We start from the raw sequence: 6,573 nt of genomic DNA on the forward strand, positions 1-6,573 counted from the left end.
CCTACTTCAAAATCTTAGAAGCTTTTTTTTTTTTTTAAATAAAAACATTCGAATGGTGTCATGAAAATGATAAGACTTATCTGTGGTTGCCACCTCCTTCCCCAACAGTCTCCACCCAGATAAAAAGGCCATGAGTGTTTGAACGTGAAATGGCACACGGTTACTGACAGAGCCACCACTTGGTGACAGCCTCCATTTGGGGGGCACGGGTCATAGAGTACCAGGCCCTCAGTGGGTCTAGAAATGGTGATATTGCAGAATTGTCCCTGTTTGTGTCTTCCTGAATGGTCATTAAAATACGAGTGATTTGGGCTCCAAATCAGGAGCATACCAGCTTGTCTAGTACCTTACTGCCCTGGACGGCAGTGTTGACATTACCCGGGACCTTGTCAGAATTGCAGAATCTGCATTTTAACAGGATCCCCAGGGGACTTACATGCACATCCAAGTGTTAGAAGCACTGTATGTTAAAAAAAGATTTGCTGCTCTAGCACACACTCCTCCAAGATATTTCTTGGTATATAAACTAGAGCAGAAAATGTAGAGGGTATAAAAGGATTTGGGCTAAAAAATCTTAAGGGTCATAGAAAAAAAATTCCCTCTTAACATGTAAACATCTCATTAGTGTAGCCAATAGTAGGATATTTTTAGCATATGGTAACAGGCTGCTGATTTCCTCTTCACACTTTAAAATACCACCATATTGGGGAAATTACAACAGCAGTGGAAACTAAGGATATAAATCAATAATATTAATGATGTTTTTCAATCATTAGGAGGAATTAGTCCTAACTGCAATGTAGATAGGTCATACTGAAACATGATGGCCAGTGAGCTCATATATGGGTTTCTTAAGAAAGCAACACAGCCATAAAAATTCATCATTACACTAGAGACCTAGTTCCTGAAAAGCTCTTCCTCCCTAAGGGAATTATTTCCTGGGAATTCTTCAGTCCGTCATTGTTGGATTGACTTTAGAGTCTATAACACCCAGTAATTCAACTTGGCCATGAAGTATTGAGTCCAACAATAGTGCATTGCCCCCTGTGTTGTCACGTCATGAGTAAGTGGGGCAATAAAAAGGAAGCAATCCACCTGGGAGACTGAACTTACCCGTGTTCTACCTCTAACAAAGCAGGAGCTACACGCTGATTCGAATTTTTCGGTAGTAAATACAGAAGCTCATATTTAGAAAACCAGGTAATATGAACAAAAGTGACCTCCCTCAATAAAGTAATATTGAGCAGGAAAATGCCTTCTAGACATTACAAACTTAAATGCTAGGGGCTTGTGCATCTGTTTGATCTCCAGGGTACATCCTGAAAGAGAATTCTGACTGTATGTTGGTAGACAGTGAGAGAATCCAAATAGAACATGTGAGTCCTATCAGCTGGCACACATCAGACCGGAATCCATCTTCCTTGTTCAAAGTTCAGAAATCAGAAAAAAAGTATAGAAGATGTAGCTTTTGAAGATCAAAGAAGAATAGTATTGCTCCACATGGGCAGGGAAAAATTATTCTTTTTAAAAAAGATTTTATTTATTTATTTGTCAGAGAGAGAGTGAGCATAAGCAGGGGGAGTGGCAGGCAGAGGGAGAAACAGGTTCCCCGCTGAGCAGGGAGCCCGACACCGGACTCAGTCCTAGGACCCTGAGATCATGATCTGAGCCAAAGGCAGACGCTTAACTGACTGAGCCACCCAGGCGTCCCAGGAAAAACTATTCTTATTAGTATTGAGGAATCAGATAAAAATTTTAGAAAGCCCTTCTATTTTCAAAAACACAGAAGAAAATAACTTTAAAATTTAAGAAAAAATAATACTAAAAAGAATTCACTGAGGCATAAGGCTGCTATAAAAAGGCAAATAAGCAAGGACATGTAAGAAATGTAGAGAAAGGAATATGGCAGTAGCTAACTAAAATGCAGCTCAGTGGCTGTGCAGAGCAGAGATGCCCTGAAGAACATGGAACTAGCATGATGGCGCCAACTACAAAACAGAATTGGTAGGATCAAAGACCAACTAGAAGAGCTCCAGAAGGAAAAAGAGATGAAAATGATTAGACAAAAAGAGAGCAATGGATCACAGAGAGCAGAGATCCGAATCAGTTGGACAACTGTAAATAATAATCTGCGAAGTATTTATGCTTAAAAAACAGTTGAACTTCAAGAAGGGGGTCTGAGATATTCTTGCATGGTACGGCCCCAATCACTCCCCCCACTTCTTCCAGCTCTGTAGGCATGGGGCTCTGCCAAGCAGGGGACATGCTGTGCTTCCAGGGAAAATGGTTCCATCCCTTTGGAATGGTGGTGACACCCATGCCCAATGGCACTGGGTTTTGTTTTTGTTTTTTTAAAGATTTTGTTTATTTATTTTAGAGAGAGAGAGAGAGAGAGCACGAACAGCAGGGAGAAGGAGAAGCAGACTCCCCGCTGAGCAGGGAGCCCAGTGCAGGGCTCCATGCGGGGCTGGATCCCAGGACCCTGGGATCATCACCTGAGCTGAAGGCAGATGCTTAACTGACTGAGCCACCCAGGTGTCGCAGGCCAGTGGTGGTGACACCCATGCCCAAAGGCACTGCTGATGGAAGTGATGAAAGAAGTGATTGAATGAATTGGGAAGGGGGGAACAGTAACTCTACTGCCGGAGGTTGAGGTCCTGACTGGAGCAAGCACATTCCTGCCCCAGGATTGGCTAGGACTGGGGAGTAGGAGCGAGGATTAGTGGCAAGGAACACATAGGAACTTTCTGGGATCATGAAAATGTTCTGAAACCAAAAATCACTGAACTGTACTCTTAGCATGGGTAAATTTTATGTGACATTTATTTACCAATAAAACTGTTTTTAAAGACTATGTTCAGAAAAGGAAACCTTTCTAGGATTAAAAAAATGTCTCAGTCGATAGGTCTAATGAACTCACCATGTACTTTGCAAAAATTAATTTAATATTGCTCAGTCTTCAGCTTGTCTTGGCAACAGTTTTATTTTCATGATAAACATTGTGTGATATGATCTTATCCATGTGGGAAAAGAAAACCAGACAAACAGATCACTTGCATAAGAAAAATAATCACTGAACCTAAGCTTCACCTGTGAGAATGTAAATGTCATAATAAAAAGAAGAAATTTCTACACAATTCTAATAGGACAAGTTGAGCTCTCAAAATTATATGCCAACTGAGCCACCCAGGTGCTCCGAGTCTTTCCATTTTTAAGAGAAATTTGACATCTACATTTTTATATTTTAAAAAATTTCTGGGGCGCCTGGGTGGCTCAGTCATTAACATCTGCCTTCGGCTCAGATCATGATCCCAGGGTCCTAGGATCCAGCCCCGCATCGGGCTCCCTGCTCAGCGGGAAGCCTGCTTCTCCATCTCCCACTCCCCCTGCTTGTGTTTCCTCTCTCACTGTCTCTCTGTCAAATAAATAAAATCTTTTTTTTATTAAAGATTTTATTTATTTGAGAGAGAGAGAATGAGAGACAGAGAGCATGAGAGGGAAGAGGGTCAGAGGGAGAAGCAGACCCCCCGCCAAGGAGGGAGCCCGATGTGGGACTCGATCCCGTGACTCCAGGATCATGACCTGAGCCGAAGGCAGTCGCCCAACCAACTGAGCAACCCAGGCGCCCTCAAATAAATAAAATCTTAAAAAAAAAAAAAAACGTGTTTCTGCATCTGAAAACGAAGGGTTTTGTCCAGAATCCGTGGCTCCCATGCTATTTTACACTACACAAGTCTTTCTTCAAGTTAAATTATCCACAGAACGCAAGAATATGAAACAGAGAGAACTAGATTATATTTCAAATCCCTGTGATTTTAGGACCCTAAATAAGAGTTGGCCGAGTTATGATCTGGGATCTAGGTGGTCAGCATATTTAATGCCAATTTAACTCATTTGGTTAGCTCAACTGAACATGCATTAAGTAACTGTGATGGATGGACACTGTGCCCAAGTCATGATCTGTGCCTTTATGGATATGGGCTCACACAGCTGTCATTCACACATACTCCCTTCAGGGCCAAGGAGGCTGCAGAACATCCTGCTCCTGCCCCTGGAGGAGGAAGAGGGGAAGATGTCAGCCAGGGGGACATTTAGGACCATTACGGACATGCTGTGCCGTATAGGCTGGGCTGAATTTTTCCAAGCAGAGATAGGACTGGTGGTGGGTACCTAGAATACTATGAGGAAACACACATGGGTAAGAAAGTATACGGCACACACAGACAAAATGAGACAGCTGGTACACAAAAGGAAACTGCCCCCAGAAATGAAGCCTTAAGTTATTTACTGGAGAGCAATTGAGTTACACTAATCAGTTACTTTCTTAGAGTATCTGGCATGGCAGAGGAGAAAAACCAGGGCTTGGATTGGCGTGATTGCAAATCCTAGTTTACATGTATAAATCACTTATTCAATTACGCTCTTTAAATTAGAATCACAAGGATAATTTTACCTTAATAATCCAAGTCCCCTTAAATTTTATAAATACTTAAAACACAAATATGTACAGATTTTTATACAAGATATTAATAATATAGGTTTGATTCTCATCAATATTTCTAGTCTTAATTTCTAGGATTACAACCTGTGAACTCATAAAGAAGACAATTTAAATCACCCCAAACAATTTTGAGGCTACTTTTTCAAGCAATTTTGGGGGCTGTCTCCTCAGTTTGCTAAAAATCCCTAACAACCAGAATGATTGGCTGGAATGTAGGCTGAATTTTTATTCAAAATTCAGGTGACACAGAGCCTTATTTATACCCTTAACAAGGCTTATAAAATTTATTATAGGAGCTAATCAAACATTCCACATCATTGGGGTGAAGTGAGAACATGATATAGTTTTCAAGTCAGATTTGAGCCTATAAACCCCATCTGGGGTTACTATACCACTAGAGAGAATTCTGGGTTAATTTCACTCAATATACCACATTTTTAAGACATACTGTATTTTTTAATATGTATTAAATATGATTCTCTATTTTTCTAGTTACCTGAAGAGACCTTAGAACTTGAGGGAAACCTGAATCCTTTTCATCTTCTTCCTGCCTGGCAGGGCCCCAAAGTTTTATTCAATATTAAAAAGGCAGCTAATTGGATTCTCTATCTTTTAAGCCTGTCTCATCACAACTGCTAATGTGGGCCTAGCATATTTTGTTGTGCAATAAATAATAGATCCAAAGAAGACTGTTAAGCATAATATTGAAAGGGATCTCGTGTAACTTCAAAATACCCACAGTTCAATAAGATTAAAAATAAGAAAGGAAGAAAGTAGGAATAAACAGAAAAATAGGGCAAGAAAAATAAAATGAAACCAAATTTTAAGTTAGTTTACAAAATATAAGTCATAACATCCTATGTCCTATGAAGATGTCTAATTTCAAAAATTTGAATCTAGATTTCCTAGCAAGGAATTTCCAAGGCAAAGCAGAAAGCATAACCATACCTCCCTTCCATAAAGTAAACACAAATAAGCTACTCAGAGCAGTGACAAAGATCCCTAAGTCCAAGTTTTTTGAGAAATTTATTTTATGGGTACTCATAAAGAGTCCAATTGATAATGTAGCTATAAAGAATGCTCTGCCCTAAAGTTTAATAATTCATGATATGTGAAGTGAACAAATGAAGTGCTAAAAAAACGAAAAAAAATAGAATTCTTGAAGGTGACACTCCTCAGGGAGCCATATGGTGGCTCATAAGTTAAGTCCCCGAAGACATTCATATACAAATGCAAGACAACTGCTTTTTTGTAAGAGCCGTCAAAGTATGCCAAGTATATGAGCAATCACCAGCAATTCAGTTAATCTCTGTGCACCTCAGTAATGGTCAACTTGAAAAAGGGAAGATGACTGACCGGTGAAACAGCCTAGATAACCCCTAAGGGTCCTTTTAGCTCTGAAAAAAAATGTTTGTGATTCTTTTTATTGTTATTATTGAGGTGTAATTAACATACAATGTTCTATTTGTTTCAGGTGTAGGACATAGTGATTCAACAATTCCACACATTACTCAGGGCTCACTGTAAGTAGAGTCATCATCTGTCACCATGTAACATTACTGCAATATTATTGACTGTATTCCCTATGTTGTACTTCTCATCTCTGTGACTTATTTATTCTATAAGTGGAAATTTGTGCCCCTTAATCCCCTTCATCTATTTCACCCATCCGCCCACCCACCTTCCCAGTTCCCTGTATTTAAGAATCTGTTTGTTTATTCATTTGTTTTGTTTTTTAGATTCCACATAAAAGTGAGATGGTTTTTGTCCTTCTCTGACTTATTTCACTTGACAAAACACCTTCTAGGTCCATTTATGTCACTGCAAATGGCAAGATTTCATTCTTTTTTACGGCTGAGTAACGTGATTCTTGGTGAAATTTTTTTACTGAGCCCCTACTATGTGCTATGTCCCTGGATTAAAAAGAATTCTAAACACACACACATACATGCATGCGCCCTTTTGAGTATTTCATAATTTTGCTTTTCTGGAGAGTAGATTTGCTGCTATTTGCCTGTTATTATAGCAGGAAGGAATCCAATATTTGCACACCAATTGATCCATGAATGTCA

The sequence above is a fragment of the Eumetopias jubatus genome, unplaced genomic scaffold (genome assembly GCF_037043125.1).
Source record: "Eumetopias jubatus isolate StellerSeaLion01/CBP00866 unplaced genomic scaffold, mEumJub1_p1.0 scaffold_15, whole genome shotgun sequence".
Taxonomy (NCBI): Eukaryota; Metazoa; Chordata; class Mammalia; order Carnivora; family Otariidae; genus Eumetopias; species Eumetopias jubatus.